The sequence below is a fragment of the Schistocerca cancellata genome, chromosome 12 (genome assembly GCF_023864275.1).
Source record: "Schistocerca cancellata isolate TAMUIC-IGC-003103 chromosome 12, iqSchCanc2.1, whole genome shotgun sequence".
Classification (NCBI taxonomy): Eukaryota; Metazoa; Arthropoda; class Insecta; order Orthoptera; family Acrididae; genus Schistocerca; species Schistocerca cancellata.
This window is the reverse complement of record NC_064637.1, coordinates 41,014,657-41,033,891: the sequence shown is the minus strand read 5'-3', so window position 1 is coordinate 41,033,891 and position 19,235 is coordinate 41,014,657. Positions and strand designations below refer to the sequence as shown.

The 19,235-nt window shown below is 43.3% G+C and overlaps 1 protein-coding gene across 1 annotated transcript in view; it reads left to right on the top strand.

Annotated features, from left to right (window-relative positions):
* The window catches only part of LOC126109431 (epidermal growth factor-like protein), a 115,571-nt gene that overhangs the window by 29,111 nt on the left and 67,225 nt on the right, over window positions 1–19,235 (top strand). The gene's annotated exons all lie outside the window — the stretch shown is intronic.

Here is a 19,235-nt window from a genome sequence, read left to right as displayed (position 1 = left end):
CGGGTAAGCCACTACAAACAGCATAGTGAACGCATTATTATGGCGAAGATAGATACGACGCCCACGCCTACTACAGTAGTACAAGTTTATATGCCAACTAGCTCTGCAGATGATGAAGAAATTGATGAAATGTATGATGAGATAAAAGAAATTATTCAGGTAGTGAAGGGAGACGAAAATTTAATAGTGATGGGCGACTGGAATTCTAGAGTAGGAAAAGGGAGAGAAGGAAACATAGTGGGTGAATACGGATTGGGGGAGAGAAATGAAGCAGGAAGCCGTCTGGTAGAATTTTGCACAGAGCATAACTTAATCATAGCTAACACTTGGTTCAAGAATCATAAAAGAAGGTTGTACACATGGAAGAATCCTGGAGATACTAGAAGATATCAGATAGATTATATAATGGTAAGACAGAGATTTAGGAACCAGATTTTAAATTGTAAGACATTTCCAGGGGCAGATGTGGACCTGGACCACAATCTATAGGTTATGAGCTGTAGATTAAAACTGAAGAAACTGCAAAAAGGTGGGAATTTAAGGAGATGGGACCTGGATAAACTGACTAAACCAGAGGTTGTACAGAGTTTTAGGGAGAGCATAAGGGAACAATTGACAGGAATGGGGGAAAGAAATACAGTAGAAGAAGAATGGGTAGCTCTGAGGGATGAAGTAGTGAAGGTAGCAGAGGATCAAGCAGGTAAAACGACGAGGGCTAGTAGAAATCCTTGGGTAACAGAAGAAATATTGAATTTAATTGATGAAAGGAGAAAATATAAAAACGCAGTAATGAAGCAGGCAAAAGAGAATACAAACGTCTCAAAAATGAAATCGACAGGTAGTGCAAAATGGCTAAGCAGGGATGGCTAGAGGACAAATGTAAGGATGTAGAGTCTTACCTCACTAGGGGTAAGATAGATACTGCCTACAGGAAAATTAAAGAGACCTTTGGAGAAAAGAGAGCCACTTTTATGAATATAAAGAGCTCAGATGGAAACCCAGTTCTAAGCAAAGAAGGGAAAGCAGAAAGGTGGAAGGAGTATATAGAGGGTCTATACAAGGGCGATGTGCTTGAGGACAATATTATAGAAATGGAAGAGGAAGTAGATGAAGATGAAATGGGAGATAGGATACTGCGTGAATAGTTTGACAGAGCACTGAAAGAACTGAGACGAAACAAGGCCCCAGGAGTAGACAACATTCCATTGGAACTACTGACAGCCTTGGGAGAGCCAGTCCTGACAAAACTCTACCATGTGGTAAGCAAGATGTATGAGACAGGCGAAATACCCTCACACTTCAAGAAGAATATAATAATTCCAATCCCAAAGAAAGCAGGTGTTGACAGATGTGAAAATTACCAAACTGTCAGTTTAATAAGTCACAGTTGCAAAATACTAACGCGTATTCTTTACAGACGAATGGAAAAACTGGTAGGAGGCGACCTCGGCCAAGATCAGTTTGGATTCCGCAGAAATGTTGGAACACGTGAGGCAATACTGACCCTGCGACCTATCTTAGAAAACAGATTAAGGAAAGGCAAACCTACATTTCTAGCATTTGTAGACTTAGAGAAAGCTTTTGACAATGTTGACTGGAATACTCTCTTTCAGATTCTAAAGATGGCAGGGGTAAAATACAGGGAGCGAAAGGCTATTTACAATTTGTATAGAAACCAGATGGCAGTTATAAGAGTCGAGGGGCATGAAAGGGAAGCAGCGGTTTGGAAGGGAGTAAGACAGAGTTGTAGCCTGTCCCCGATGTTATTCCATCTGTATATTGAGCAAGCAGTAAAGGAAACAAGAGAAAAATTCGGAGTAGGTATTAAAATCCACGGAGAAGAAATAAAACCGTTGAGGTTCGCCGATGGCATTGTAATTCTGTTAGAGACAGCAAAGGACTTGGAAGAGCAGTTTAACGGAATGGACAGTGTCTTGAAAGGAGGATATAAGATGAACATCAACAAAAGCAAAATGAGGATGATGGAATGCAGTCGAATTAAGTCGGGTGATGCTGAGGGAATTAGATTAGGGAATGAGACACTTAAAGTAGTAAATGAGTTTTGCTATTTGGGGAGCAAAATAACTGATGATGGTCGAAGTAGAGAGGATATAAAATGTAGACTGGCAATGGCAAGGAAAGCGTTTCCGAAGAAGAGAAATTTGTTAACATCGAGTATAGATTTAAGTGTCAGGATGCTTTCGAAATGTGGTGCTACAGAAGAATGCTGAAGATTAGATGGGTAGATCACATAACTAATGAGGAGGTATTGAATAGAATTGGGGAGGAGTTTGTGGCACAACTTGACAAGAAGAAGGGACCGGTTGGTAGGACATGTTCTGAGTCATCAAGGGATCACAAATTTAGCATTGGAGGGCAGCGTGGAGGGTAAAAATCGTAGAGGGAGACCAAGAGATGAATACACTAAACAAATTCAGAAGAATGTAGGTTGCAGTAAGTACTGGGAGATGAAGAAGCTTGCACAGGATAGAGTAGCATGGAGAGCTGCATCAAACCAGTCTCAGGACTGAAGACAACAACAACAACAACAACATACGAAGACAATTACAGACTCCCACTCTATATCCCGTCTTTCAGATCTATATACGTAATCGACAAGTCACTGCTAAATGCACGGAGGATAGTATTTGCTGAAACAACTAACCATTTCCTTTCCTGTTCCACTAGCAAATTAATGAGAGAAAGTGATTGTTTGTAAGCTTTTGTACGAGCCGTAATATCTATTATATAGTCATAAAATCGTAGGAAAATAGGTCTATAGAATCAAGCCTTAATTATAATGCATCTCGAAATTTCTAACGTAGTACCCGTGAAAAGTTACTATCCCTCCTTTCACATATTTTTCTTTGCATCCCTAGCAACAACAATAATTCAACAAAGCTATTACACTATCAACAAACGGTGGTTCTCGTATAATAATCTTACTGACATTTTTCAAAGGAAACGAAAAAGTGATGTACACAACAGTAGCTCCACATTTAAGTAGAAAGAATTCAGATAACAGATTCACCCTTCGGAGTCCAGAACAATAGGGCGATTGAGAATTCTCTCATAAAAAATTATAAACATTAAATAATAAAATATCACAAACTGGAATTTTTTGATTTTTCTAATGCGTTTGATGGTGTATGTCATGTCACATTCTCAGAAGAACTCAAGTTTGCCGTTACACATAACCAAATCGAATCATACTTAACGAAGAGAATGCAAAACGTTGTGCTGAATAATTAAAACAATGCTGTAAGGGTAGAAAACTTTATTTACTGGGGAGATAACACAAAGGGAACCGCACGGGGTTAAATCTTAGATCCACTCCTGGTCCTTATACACCGAAGCGCCAAAGAAACTGGTGTAGGCATGCGTATTCAAATACAAAGATACGTAAACAGGCAGAAAAGACAATTTTCTGGCGTAGTTGTTAGATAGGTTACTGCTGGTACAATGGCAGGTCATCGAGATTTAAGTGAGCTTGAACGTGGTGTTACAGTAGGTGCACGATCGATGGGTCACAGCATCTCCTAGGTAGCGATGAAGTGGGGATTTTCTCGTACGACCGTTTCACGAGTGTACCGTGAATATCAGGAATCCGGTAAAGCATCAAATCTCCAACATCGCTGCGGCTGAAAGAAGATCCTGCAAGAAAGGTATCAACGACGACTGAAGAGAATCTTTCAACGTGACAGACGTGCAAACCTTCCGCAAATTTCTGCAGATTTCAGTGCAGGGCCAACAACAAGTTTCAACGTGCGAACCATTGAACGAAACATCATCGATATGGGCTTTCGGAGCCGAAGGCCCACTCGTATTTCCTTCTTGACTCCACGACACAATGCTTTACGCCTCGCCTCGGCCCGTCAACACCGACATTGGACTGTTGATGACTGGAAACATGTTGCCTGGTCGGACGAGTCTCGTTTCAAACGGACGTGTACGGGTATGGAGACAAGCTCATGAATCCATGGACTTTGCATGCCAGCAGGGGACTATTCAAGCTGGTGGAGGGCCCGTAATGGTGTGGGGCGTGTGCAGTTGGAATGATATGGAACCCGTGATACGTCTAGATACGACTTGTGACAGATGAATCATCCTGTCTGATCATCTGCATCCATTCATGTGTACTGTGCATTCCAACAGACCTGGGCATTTCCAGCAGGACAATGCGACGGCCTACACGTCCAGAGTTGTCATAGAGCGGCTCGAGGGACACTTCTGAGTTTAAACACTTCCGCTGGCCACCAACCTCCTCAGATATGAACATTATTGAGCGTATCTGGGGTCTCCTGCAACATGCTATTCAGATGAGATCTCCACCCCCTCGTATTCTTACGGATTTATGGACAGCTCTGTAGGATTCATGGTGTCAGTTCCCTCCAGCATTACTTGAGGTATTAGTCGAGTCCACGTCACGTCGTGTTGCGGCACTTCTGCGTGCTCGCGGAGGCCCTAAACGATATTAGGTAGGTGTACCAATTTCTTTTGTTCTTCAGTGTATACATGAATATCCTTCCATTTAAAAGTTAAGAGGTAGAACTGGTAGTTTTTGCGGACGATACTGGTGTTATGAAGCAAACAGCTTGGTGGAATGATATAGTCAAGGCAGCCTGTAAAAGGAAAAAGAAGGCGTATCAAAAATGGCTACATACCAGAACCCAGGTAGATAGAGAAAGCTGTGTTGAAGAAAGAAACAAAGCCAAACAGATAATTGCAGCATCGAAGAAGAAATCGTGGGAAGACTTTGGAAACAGGTTGGAGACTATGGGTCAAGCTGCTGGAAAACCATTCTGGAGTGTAATTAGCAGTCTTCGAAAGGGAGGTAAGAAGGAAATGACAAGTACTTTGGACAGGTCAGGAAAACTGCTGGTGAATCCTGTGGATGCCTTGGGCAGATGGAGGGAATATTTTGAAGAGTTGCTCAATGTAGGTGAAAATGCGATCAGTAGTGTTTCAGATTTCGAGGTAGAATGGGATAGGAATGATGATGGAAATAGGATCACATTTGAGGAAGTGGAAAAAATGGTCAATAGATTGCAGTGCAATAAAGCGGCTGGGGTGGATGAAATTAAGTCGGAACTCATCAAATACAGTGGAATGTCAGGTCTTAAATGGCTACACAGGATAATTGAAATGGCCTGGGAGTCGGGACAGGTTCCATCAGACTGGACAAAAGCAGTAATCACACCAATCTTTAAACATGGAAACAGAAAAGATTGTAACAACTACAGAGGTATCTCTTTAATCAGCGTTGTGGGTAAAATCTTCTCAGGTATTGTTGAAAGGAAAGTGCGAGTATTAGTTGAGGACCAATTGGATGAAAATCAGTGTGGGTTTAGGCCTCTTAGAGGTTGTCGGGACCAGATCTTTAGCTTACGGCAAATAATGGAGAAGTGTTATGAGTGGAACAGGGAATTGTATCTATGCTTTATAGATCTCGAAAAGGCATATGACCGGGTTCCTAGGAGGAAGTTATTGTCTGTTCTACAAGATTATGGAATAGGAGGCAAACTTTTGCAAGCAATTATAGGTCTTTACATGGATAGTCAGGCAGCAGTTAGAGTTGACGGTAAATTGAGTTCATGGTTCAGAGTAGTTTCAGGGGTAAGACAAGACTGCAACCTGTCTCCACTGTTGTTCATATTATTTATGGATCATATGTTGAAAACAATAGACTGGCTGGGTCAGATTAAGATGTGTGAACACAAAATAAGCAGTCTTGCATATGCGAATGACTTAGTTGTGATGGCAGATTCGATTGAAAGTTTGCAAAGTAATATTTCAGAGCTAGATCAGAAATGTAAGGACTATGGTATGAAGATTAGCATCTCCAAAACGAAAGTAATGTCAGTGGGAAAGAAATATAAACGGATTGAGTGCCAAATAGAAGGAACAAAGTTAGGACAGGTGGACGGTTTCAAGTACTTAGGATGCATATTCTCACAGGATGGCAACATAGTGAAAGAACTGGAAGCGAGGTGTAGCAAAGCTAATGCAGTGAGCGCTCAGCTACGATCTACTCTCTTCTGCAAGAAGGAAGTCAGTACCAAGACTAAGATATCTGTGCACCGTTCAATCTTTCGACCAACTTTGTTGTATGGGAGCGAAAGCTGGGTGGATTCAGGTTACCTTATCAACAAAGTTGAGGTTACGGATATGAAAGTAGCTAGGATGATTGCAGGTACTAGTAGATGGGAACAATGGCAGGAGGGTGTCCACAATGAGGAAATCAAAGAAAAACTGGGAATGAACTCTATAGATGTAGCAGTCAGGGCGAACAGGCTTAGATGGTGGGGTCATGTTACACGCATGGGAGAAGCAAGGTTACCCAAGAGACTCATGGATTCAGCAGTAGAGGGTAGGAGGAGTCGGGGCAGACCGAGGAGAAGGTACCTGGATTCGGTTAAGAATGATTTTGAAGTAATAGGTTTAACATCAGAAGAGGCACCAATGTTAGCACTGAGTAGGGGATCATGGAGGAACTGTATAAGGGGGGCTATGCTCCAGACTGAACGCTGAAAGGCATTATCAGTCTTAAATGATGATGATGATGACTGGTGTTATATATAATAAATCCCATTAGACGAAAAGCCGCAGATGAGATGGTTAATCGAATTTTTAAAAGAATTAGTAGGTTGTTCTCCGAAAATGGACTTTCCCTAAATTTTGAGAACTCAAGCTGTAGTCAATTCTGTGCAACAACTAGTCATATCAACAGCTGAAGTAGTACGTGATTAGGAGTCAGTAAATAGAGTGAAATGCTTCAAAATTTTCGGCGTACTTCAACTGTACATTACTGAGATTCTCAAAAAATTTTGTTCAGCTGCTTTTGCTCGTTTATAATGGCTAGTATTTGAAATAAACGACTTACACTCACTAATGTCTTACGAAATAAATTTCAGGGTAACACATAAGAAGAAATTAGTGATTGCAAAAAACCGAATAATAAGAATGATGCGTGTTGACCCGCGGTCTTCATGTGGGTCCATGTTCAGAGAGTTAGCCATTTTAACTGCACTGTCGGAGTACATTGGATAGTGAAATTTGAAATAAATAATGAATGACAATTCTAAAGGAACAGTGCTGTCCATAGCTACACCACTGGGAGGAGAAAATTATCTTCGCTACCCATTACTAAAACTGTCTGTGGCTCAGAAAGGACTTCATTGTGCAACAACAAAATGTTTGAGCATTTGCCCAATAACATATAATGCCCGACAGGTACCAATCGATTGTCGTCTTCTCAAAGATAAGAAACTGTTTAGCGATTCTGCACAGCTCTGTCCACATGTTACTAGTTTCGTGGTTTCTTCTTTCCTATTAAAATTATCCCTTAGCTTATATATTTCAAATGCTTGTCTACATCTCCGTGGATCATAGTTCGTCGTCGAAGATAAAATTTTTGTTTCATAAAACTTGCTTTCGTAACTTCCTCAATGAAGAGGATGCTCTGCTACATCCAATTTGTCTATTTTCACCTAGTCGGCCGAGACGTTTGTGTTCCTTTACCTGTGTGTTCACGCTTCTCTTGCTTGTTCCAATATAAACTGTACCACACGTACTCGGAATTTTATATATGCCACATGCTGACAGAAGAGAGCCTTTATCCTTTACAGATGGGAGTGCTTGACCTATTTTCTGAATCCCGGCCTAATGTCGTGTGTCTATAAAATCTTTCCGATCTGATCTGTGACTTTTTTAATAAAAGAGAAAGCAACTGTATTCTTTCGCCGTTTTTCATCCTTGTCCTTCGTCCTTCCGTTATTTGGTCGTAGAATTCTGTGTAGGCCTACTTCCTTTCAGGAGTACCCATTTTTCACGAAAGCCTAATTTATATGTTTTGATTCGGTGTCCAGGTGTTTCGACGTGCAAATCCTGTTTTAATGGCAACTCTCTTTTGTTGTGGATGGTGATTAGAGTTCTTATGTAAATATCTAACCGTGTGCGTTACTTTTGAAAAACCTTATGTTCCAAACTTTCATCTGTCCATTTCATAACTAGGATATGCAAGAAAGGTGCTTTGTTGTCATTTTCTATTTCCGTGGTGAGCTGGATGTTTCGATTCATATTATTTAGAAAACCAAAGTATTCGTCCAAAGCTTTCTTACCATGTGGCCAGACTAGGAATGTGGCATCCACAAACAGACACCAGTGAGATGGTTTTTTTATTTGCTTTTCTAAATTTGACTTCGAATTTCTCTGCAGAGAAGTTAACTATAGCAGGTGTAAGTCAACTACCCTGGCCAGCAAGATCTCCGGATCTGTCCCCCATTGAGCATGTTTGGGACTGGATGAAGCGTCGTCTCACGCGGTCTGCACGTCCAGCACGAACGCTGGTCCAACTGAGGCGCCAGGTGGAAATGGCATGACAAGCCGTTTCACAGGACTACATCCAGCATCTCTACGATCGTCTCCATGGGAGAATAGCAGCCTGCATTGCTGCGAAAGGTGGATATACACTGTACTAGTGCCGACATTGTGCATGCTCTGTTGCCTGTGTCTATGTGCCTGTGGTTCTGTCAGTGTGATCATGTGATGTATCTGACCCCAGGAATGTGTCAATAAAGTTTCCCCTTCCTGGGACAATGAATTCACGGTGTTCTTATTTCAATTTCCAGGAGTGTAGTTCCAGAAAGATTTGCAATTAAGCTTAAAGTTTGTTGGAAGGCCTAAGTGCTCTCATTATGAAACACTAGATGAATATAGTTCCGGTAATTTGTGCTCCATTTTAAGCAATAGCAAGTTTTTCACGGATCTCAATGTTCATGAGATCATTATATTCTGAATTATCTGCCATAGTATGATACAATTTTGGAGGTACAATCAGTGCTACAAGTGAATACTATATGCAGAGCATGTTGGGAATAGATTCAGTAGTAAAGATGTAATAAATTAAAACGTAATGTCAGATGCAGAGTTATATTCCATGAACAGCGAAAATGTTGTAGGTGAACATTTTCCTTTCTTCATTTTGTGGCAGGTGTCAGAGACGAACACGCCGAGTGCTCTACCAACTGAGCTACCCAAGCATGACTCACGACCCGTCCTCACAGCCTTAATTCCGCCAGTACCTCGTCTCCTACCTTCCAAACTTCACAGAAGCTCTCCTGCGGACCTTGCAGAAAGGTCCCGATTTCGAGTGTCGGTCCGGCACACAGTTTTAATCAGTTCTATGAAGGTTTGAAATTATGTGTGAAGGCCGGCTGGTATGGCCGAGCGGTTCTAGGCGCTTCAGTCTGTAACCGGGAGACCGCTACGGTCGCAGGTTCGAATCCTGCCTCGGGCATGGATGCGTGTGATGTCATTAGGTTGGTTAGGTTTAAGTAGTTCTAAGTTCTAGGGGACTGATGACCTCAGAAGTTAAGTCCCATAGTGCTCAGAGCCTTTTTTTATGTGTGAAGTTTGTTGGAAGTCGCAAAGTGCTGTCATTCTCAAATTCTAGATAAATATAATCCGGGTATTTGCGCCGGCAGTTATTAGGCCTCAAGAGAACCACACATTGTCTAACTGTAATACTTATGTCATAGTCCAGTCACCGTGATATCATTACTGCCTACATTAGACGAGAACGCTGAATAACCACTCACAGACAGCAGGTTTTAGCAAAGGAGTGAAGATAATACAGGTTGAATCACTAACTACTGTCACCGAGAATAACTCCGAAAGTATGACAGAAGCTGAAAAGTTTGTTGGACAAAAGCTGCATGGGACAACAGGGGCATAATATGACGTTGGTTTCTTGTTGCTAGGTGGGGTCGCGTCAGAGATATGAAGGTCAACTTTGTTTTCTGAAGTGGGATGCTATAGTTTGCTATTTATTTTCTGATAGCTGCTATTGAGACTAATCCAATGATGTGTAATAGTAAGGTCTTTGAAGGCCAACGAAGGTCTAAAAGGTGGCATGAGCATCCATTTACAGAAGGTGTTCTAAGTGATGAGCATTGGTATCAATGCAGTGCTGCAATCTACACTCCTGGAAATTGAAATAAGAACACCGTGAATTCATTGTCCCAGGAAGGTGAAACTTTATTGACACATTCCTGGGGTCAGATACATCACATGATCACACTGACAGAACCACAGGCACATAGACACAGGCAACAGAGCATGCACAATATCGGCACTAGTACAGTGTATATCCACCTTTCGCAGCAATGCAGGCTGCTATTCTCCCATGGAGACGATCGTAGAGATGCTGGATGTAGTCCTGTGGAACGGCTTGCCATGCCATTTCCACCTGGCGCCTCAGTTGGACCAGCGTTCGTGCTGGACGTGCAGACCGCGTGAGACGACGCTTCATCCAGTCCCAAACATGCTCAATGGGGGACAGATTCGGAGATCTTGCTGGCCAGGGTAGTTGACTTATACCTTCTAGAGCACGTTGGGTGGCACGGGATACACGCGGACGTGCATTGTCCTGTTGGAACAGCAAGTTCCCTTGCCGGTCTAGGAATGGTAGAACGATGGGTTCGATGACGGTTTGGATGTACCGTGCACTATTCAGTGTCCCCTCGACGATCACCAGTGGTGTACGGCCAGTGTAGGAGATCGCTCCCGACACCATGATGCCGGATGTTGGCCCTGTGTGCCTCGGTCGTATGCAGTCCTGATTGTGGCGCTCACCTGCACGGCGCCAAACACGCATACGACCAGCATTGGCACCAAGGCAGAAGCGACTCTCAACGCTGAAGACGACACGTCTCCATTCGTCCCTCCATCCACGCCTGTCGCGACACCACTGGAGGCGGGCTGCACGATGTTGGGGCGTGAGCGGAAGACGGCCTAACGGTGTGCGGGACCGTAGCCCAGCTTCATGGAGACGGTTGCGAATGGTCCTCGCCGATACCCCAGGAGCAACAGTGTCCCTAATTTGCTGGGAAGTGGCGGTGCGGTCCCCTACGGCACTGCGTAGGATCCTACGGTCTTGGCGTGCATCCGTGCGTCGCTGCGGTCCGGTCCCAGGTCGACGGGCACGTGCACCTTCCGCCGACCACTGGCGACAACATCGATGTACTGTGGAGACCTCACGCCCCACGTGTTGAGCAATTCGGCGGTACGTCCACCCGGCCTCCCGCATGCCCACTATACGCCCTCGCTCAAAGTCCGTCAACTGCACATACGGTTCACGTCCACGCTGTCGCGGCATGCTACCAGTGTTAAAGACTGCGATGGAGCTCCGTATGCCACGGCAAACTGGCTGACACTGACGGCGGCGGTGCACAAATGCTGCGCAGCTAGCGCCATTCGACGGCCAACACCGCGGTTCCTGGTGTGTCCGCTGTGCCGTGCGTGTGATCATTGCTTGTACAGCCCTCTCGCAGTGTCCGGAGCAAGTATGGTGGGTCTGACACACCGGTGTCAATGTGTTCTTTTTTCCATTTCCAGGAGTGTATTTATAAATAATGTCTTTTACGGATCCCCACAAAAAAATCCAGAGGCGTCAAGTCCGGCGAACGAGCCGGCCACGACACATCTCTTCCGTGTCCAATCCAACGATTTGGGAATTGTCTCTGCAACTCATTTCTAGCCGTCATCGAAAAATGTGCCGGACAGCAATCGTGTTGATACCACATTCTGTTCCCTGTTCCTAAAGGTATTTCTTCCAATAACAGACCTAATGTCTCTTAATGTGGTGTACTTCCTACAGTTAAGATTTCCTTCGGTGAAATAGAGGCCTATAATTCCGTCCTCCAGAATCCCACACCATACATTCACCGACCACGGTTCTTGGTGTGCAACTTACCGCCGCCAACATGGATTTTCAGTTGTCCAATAATGCATGTTATGCAAATTAACATTTCCATGGTTCGTGAAGGTAGCCTCGTCAGTAAACAAAATCAAATTAATAAATGTGTCATTCCTCTGAACTTGAACCCATCGTCAGAATTCAATGTGATGCATACAATCCGTACCTGTCAATTCTTGGTGGAGACTGATATGGTAAGGCGATGCAGAACTCTAACAACAATTCTCTGGCTCGTGGCAGATTCCGTTGCTATTTGATGCGGACTTACACAAGGATCTCGAACCACAGTGGCAAGAGTACCGATTTCCGTTTCGTCGTTAGTAACTTTCCCTTGCCGGATACGTTTCCGATGCGTTAAAGATCCTGTTGTTCTCAATTTATCATACACATATTTAAATGTACGTCGTGTAGGGTGAGTACGTTGAGGATATCTTTCAGCGTATAAGTCTCTAGCTCTCACTGACTTTCGTTGGCGTTCTCTGTAAATGAGAAGCGTAGCGACTTGTTCTTCGAAGGAATACATCATTCGCATTCGCTTGATTCCACGATACTACTCTTACCGTTCCTATTACTATTTTACTGCGAAACCGTCGAATGGGTCGACGCTCAAGTCGGCGAAGCGGCGTCAAACCGAAAAACTTGCACCCGGCATACGGTCTACACGACGGGAGGCCCTAGTCACACGACCGTCGAATGGTGTTTACATGTCAATTGCACGTTAGTTGGATACGCCGTATTCGGCGAATGTTTACTATTTGCACGCTACACAAGAGGGAATTGTCAGAGCATGTGTTTTGATAAGTGTCGATGTGACAAGGAATACCACTCAGTCCATGATAAGAAGATTGCAGCACTGCACTGATACTAATAGTCGTCACTTCAAACACCTTCTGTAAATGGACGTTCATGCTACGTTTTTGACCTTTCAAAGACCTTACTGTTACACATCATTGGATACTTCTCGATAGGCGCTATCAGAAAATAAGTACCAAACTATAGCACCCCATTTAAAAAAAAATTTAAAAAAAAGTTGACCTTCGTATCTCTGACGCGACCTCATCTAGCAACAAAAAACTAACGTCATATTATTGTCCTGTTGTCTCATGCAACATTTGTCCCACAAACTTTTCAGGTACTGTCATACTTTTGGAGTTATTCTAGGTGGCAATAGTTAGTGACTGTGTAAAGTGTGTCGCCGGGGAGGGGGGGGCGGGGGGAGGTGGCAGAGTGGACGCGGAAAACCGTGGAGTCGTCGTTTCCGTAGTGCAAAAACAGAGCGATTTATCTTATGTTAAAAAGGGCGTGATCACTGATTTTTGGGCTAAGGATGAAAGCATTACCGAAATGCTTAACTCTGTAAATGTTCGCATACAGCCTTGGTTAAAATATACTCTGCATAGCAGACTGGCACCATCGAAAACCAGCGCTCAGGGAACTGTGGAGCATGAAGGACCATAGATGCCAGGGCTGAATGATGGCTGCAGACGTGTGTACAGGACAATACACGTGCATTTGTCGAACATCTGACCAGCCAGGTGAGCGATGGGGCTACCAACAGTCGCCCCTCAACAGAGTCGCCCCCTCAACAGAGTCGCCCCCTCAACAGAGTCGCCCCTCAACAGAGTCGCCCCTCAACAGAGTCGCCCCTCAACAGAGTCGCCCCTCAACAGAGTCGCCCCCTCAACAGAGTCGCCCCCTCAACAGAGTCGCCCCCTCAACAGTGTCTTCTGGTCAGCAAATGTTGTTGTGTATGGGCCTTTGCAGCAAGTGTCTGGTACATGCACCTATGGTGACTGTTGTTCATTGACTACTAATTTTGGAATTTGCATGGAGCTGGACGTCCACTCAGTGGCGACAGGTGGCCTTTTGACATGAATCACGTTTTATGCTCTATTAGACAACATGGCCATTGGCGCGTATGGCATAAAATGTGTGGAAGCAAATACCCTGCAACAATCTTCAGAAGGGTCTGGGGCAGAGGAGCAGGTGTATGGTCTGCAGAATGTTGTTGTGGCATTCTGTGGATGATCTTGTAGCTCTAGAACCCACAATGGATCAAAACAAGTATGAATTGGGGGGGGGGGGGGAAGGGACAATGTCCACGCCTACATGCAATTTATTTCTCCTTGCCGTCATGGCATCTACCAGTAGGTCAATGCAACACGTAGCGCAGCTCGCAGAACACGTGCGCGATTCGGAGAGCACCAGAATGAGTTCATCTTATTCCCTTGGACACCAAAGTCCCCGGATTTAACCCAATCGAGAATTAGTGCGAACACCTTAATCGGGCTGTACAGGCCATGGATCCTCAACCGAGAAACCTAGCGCAGCTGACCGCGGCGCTGGAGCCGCCATGGCCCCTCAACGTGTCAGTACCTGCCAGAAAGCATTACCGAAATGCTTAACTCTGTAAATGTTCGCATACAGCCTTGGTTAAAATATACTCTGCATAGCAGACTGGCACCATCGAAAACCAGCGCTCAGGGAACTGTGGAGCATGAAGGACCATAGATGTCAGGGCTGAATGATGGCTGCAGACGTGTGTACAGGACAATACACGTGCATTTGTCGAACATCTGACCAGCCAGGTGAGTGATGGGGCTACCAACAGTCGCCCCTCAACAGTACCTGCCAGAACCTCACTCACTCTCTTCCTGCACCTCTCACTGCAGCCTGTGCTGTGCAACAGGTGGGTTGGGTTGTTTTGGGGAGGAGTCCAGACAGCGAGGTCATCGGTCTCATTGGATTAGGGAAGGACGGGGAAGGAAGTCGGCCGTGTCCTTTCAAAGGAACCATCCCGGCATTTGCCTTGAGGGATTTAGGGAATCACAGAAAACCTAAATCGGGATGGCCGGACGCGGGATTGAACTATCGTCCTCCCGAATGCGAGTCCAGTGTGCTAGCAACATGTGGCCACCGTAATGTGACTGGACAGTGTACCTCTTAATGAGTAGATTATGAGAGCATTTTAAACTTTTAAATTCAGTAAGTAATTATGTGATGTATCGAGAATTGTCCCTGTAAGCTCTCATTACCCTTGTATATCCCTCTTTCCAATCTGATCTTCCTCATTTCTCGGTGCTCTTATCCACTATAGTCACCTTAAGGGGAGTTAGAACGAAAAAAAAATTTTTTCAAATTTTAGAATTGGTATCTCATTATAAAATTTGCAATTTTCCGAATAAAATTATATATATCTCACTTATAAACTCAAATGAGAAGTGTTTTATATTATTTTTAAAATATAATCTACACTGGTTGAAAATGTTAAAATTTTTTCATGCATTGCTTCAAGATCTAATAAAATCGGTAATTTTTTTATATAGAAGGCTGTGGGTTTCCGTGTTATAAAGGTCATGTCCAGAAGAGGATGGGCACCTGGTTGAGGAAGTTGAAACAAAGTTTGAGAGACAAGAAACACTCTGATGGTAAAACCAAAAGAGGCACGCTAACAGACAAAATAATTGATGAACTACGGCAGTACTGTGGGACGTCCATTAGAAATAATACTGAGGATTTATTGATAATGAAGGAGGCGGTATGGGCTACCTTCTTCCACAGACTGTCAACTGATGAAAAACCAGTACACCACCTTTGACCTCCTGGACCTGATTCATGGTGCAATTACTGCAATGCGCAGTACTCAAACAGCCATGAAAATTCCATCCCAGCAGCAGTCATAGATATCATAAAACCTATTTACAAAGACCTGGCAAATCCTGAATTACTGAACATGTGTCTGCATCGCTTCCCACGCCCGGGTTCCCGGGTTCGATTCCCGGCGGGGTCAGGGATTTTCTCTGCCTCGTGATGGCTGGGTGTTGTGTGATGTCCTTAGGTTAGTTAGGTTTAAGTAGTTCTAAGTTCTAGGGGACTGATGACCATAGATGTTAAGTCCCATAGTGCTCAGAGCCATTTTTGTGTCTGCACGGTCAGACTAAAAATCCCAATGAGTCATTCAATAATCTTAAATGAACTCGCTTACCAAACAATGTTTTGTTGAAATGAATACACTAAAGTGGGGGTTAGTGATGCTGTTATTGCTTTTAATGATGGCAACACTGGTAGGGTGAAAGTGCTAAGGCGTACGGGAATTAATCCCGGAGCAAACAGCATCACAGAACTTGAACGGATAGACAAGGTTCGCATTGATAAAGCAGAGTATTCAGCACAGTTGTCAACTAAGGACTCCAGAAAGAAGGAAAGGAGAAACGACTTGGAAAAAGATCAAGAGGATGATATACAGTAGGGTGCAGGGTGCTTCTGAGCGACTAAAAATAAAAAATACAAGCATATATTAAGTGAGTTACAGTCTTTTGCAACTTTAGAAGCCGTTTCTGAAAATTTACATTTTCTGTTGCATTTTCCCCTAAATCTCAGAAACTACTTCGAGTAGAGTATTCAAATTTTCAGGGAGTAGTAACATATATATCCTGAGTCTACTGAACTAAAAGAAGAACGTAATGTTATGCATAACTAAAATTATTTAGGATAACGTACAAAAAATGTACACACAATTTTAACCGAGTAATTAAAAAATTGTATTTGCGAAAGGAGCAGCTGAAATGCAATTATTGTAGTTCAGTAGACTCAGAACGTACAGTTTAATTTCCTGTAAAAGTTTCATGGCAATGGCTACATAAGTTCCTGAAATACAGGGAAGCCATGTCACTAAATTTAACATTATCGAGATAGGGCGTTCCAACACCACTTAAATTAATTTTTCGCATAACTCGCTATATCAAAAAAACATCTATTTTACAGACCTGCAAATTATTATTGTATCTGTCGCCATCATTATTGTTATTATTATTATTATTACTATTATTATTATTATTATTATTATTATTATTTCTTTCCTTTCTCAGGCGTTATGTCTGGTTAAAATGGAAAGTGACGCAGACCTTGATCAAGCGTGACTTCCTTTTAACTGTACAGTTTATGTTACATTGCATTTAGGAACTTTCGGGTAATTGAACATGTATCAATAATTACAGATTTCTGTAGTTGTATATATAATTTTGGATGTAGCTGTATTGCGTTGATGTAGTGGTGGATATTGTGTGCTGTAGTTGATAGTATAATTGGTATAATGTCAACTTTATCCTGATGCCACATCTCCTTACTTCCTCAGCCAGTTGGATGTATTTTTCAATTTTTTCTCCTGTTTTCTTCTGTATATTTGTTGTATTGGGTATGGATATTTCGATTAGTTGTGTTACTTTCTTCTTTTTATTGGTGAGTATGATGTCAGGTTTGTTATGTGGTGTTGTTTTATCTGTTATAATGGTTCTGTTCCAGTATAATTTGTATTCATCATTCTCCAGTACTTTTTGTGGTGCATATTTGTATGTGGGAACGTGTTGTTTTATAAGTTAATGTTGTAAGGCAAGCTGTTGATGTATTATTTTTGCCACATTGTCATGTCTTCTGGGGTATTCTGTATTTGCTAGTATTGGACATCCGCCTGTGATGTGATCTACTGTCTATTTGTTGTTTGCAAAGTCTGCATTTATCTATTGTGGTATTGGGATCATTAATAATATGCTTGCTGTAATATCTGGTGTTTATTGTTTGATTATTATTTTTTAAAAATATTATTAGTAAATTATTGGCATTATTATTGCCACTATTAGTGGCTGTTGTAACCCTGTCCGATATAAGACAGGGTCTGATGGCTGTAATCAGACCAGGTTAAGTAAATAAATCGCATTTTCTGTTGACACTGGAAGCCTTTATATGGGTAATATTGGGTTCAGGGTTCCAGGACAGTCACTTGGTTACATGCATAAAATTTTATTCATTTGTTTGAAGTCTGGCTTCCAGTATCAAGTGTAGTGTCGGAACTGCCTCTCTTGTGTCCTTACCGATCCAAAAACCAAGTTGATCGTCACCTGACAGACCCTAACTCTTACATCTGTGCTTCATTTAGAGCTGCCCAGCTCACTGTGCGGGAGCTCCCTTCAGCTCTCTGCGAATTCCTTCGCCTCTCTTCGTCTCTCTGCCGCGTGGTTCCACGCCAATTGCGCAGTTCTGAGCTGCATCGTGCGAGCGCGACGTGCTTCTCGTTGACGCACCTTGAGCAAAACTGCCGACCGCTGTGACGGAGCGGTTATAGGCTCTTCAGTCCGGAACCGCGCTTCTGCTACGGTCGCAGGTTCGAATCCTGCGTCGAGCATGGATGTGTGTGATGTCCTTAGGTTAGTTAGGTTTAAGTAGTTCTAAGTTCTAGGGGATTGATGACCTCAGATGTTAAGTCCCTTAGGGCTTAGAGTAGAGTCCTGCATGACCGAGTAAGCGAGCACAAAATACGAGATGGGGCGAGCACACCCTAACTGGATAGGCTGCCCGCACTAGTTCTAGTGACCGAGCATAGAAGCCGTGACCGAATACGTAGCACATAACTTCAAACACTTTATACGTTTCATTACCCGTGTGAGACTGCAGCCAGTACGGGCTTCTCATTTGTGGTCTCTCTCTCTCTCTCTCTCTCTCTCTCTCTCTCTCTGCAATCATGCAGCGCGAGGAAGCCAGTGCAGTTAAGACGTAAGATTGAAACCAATGTTTACACATTGAAGAAAGGGAAGGTCTAAAAAGCCAAGTATGGAGTACATTTCTGTTAGTTGTAGACGAAAACAGTGCGTCTACTGGGTACGTATCGTGCATAAACTGCTCAACATTAGTGTGTTTCCAGTTGGAAACCACTCATTTAAAGAAACATAGTTGCAAGAAACCTCACAAAGGTACAGCTCCTTCAGGGATACCGGCAGTAATAAAAAAATAGTATTACAGCAAAGTGTGTTGCAATCTGTGCTAACGATGTGAGACCTTTTAATGCTGGTTCCAGTGAAGGTTTCAGAGAACTAGGCAAAGAATTAATACATCTAGGTGCGCATTATGGAGAAGTTAACGTGCCAGATGTCAGCCAGTTAAATCCGGGACGCGTTAGTGATTTACTGATCAACAATAACTATAATTTTGTTTCCGTTGCAGACAAGTGAAAAGTATGACAAGTTACGTCTGTAAATATTGAATGTTCTTTGTATGCTTTCTTTGTGAAGATGGTTGTCTTTTATATTACAGGGACAGCACTTATTCAATGTTTCCTGTTAATGAAAGGAAAAATAGATCTTCTGTTTGGAAATGACACTCGTCTTCTATCCGCGATTGTATTGAAATATCATTTTACTTTCCAAATGCTTCATGAATTTAGCTGTGTCACGTACCCGTTCTTGGAAACGTTACTTTTGTCTTAAAAGAGAGAGAGAGAGAGAGAGAGAGAGAGAGAGAGAGAGAGAGAGAGAGAGAGAGAGAGGCGTTGGAATTGTACAGCACAGTGCAGCGAGCCGGGGCGAGGCTAGGTGCGACGTCGGCGGTGACCGGTCATGCTCGGTTATCCGCGTGTCCGGAGTCCGGACATCAGACATGGGGCGAGTACGTGACCGAGCCGAGTCGTGTGGGGCCGGACACGAGCGGC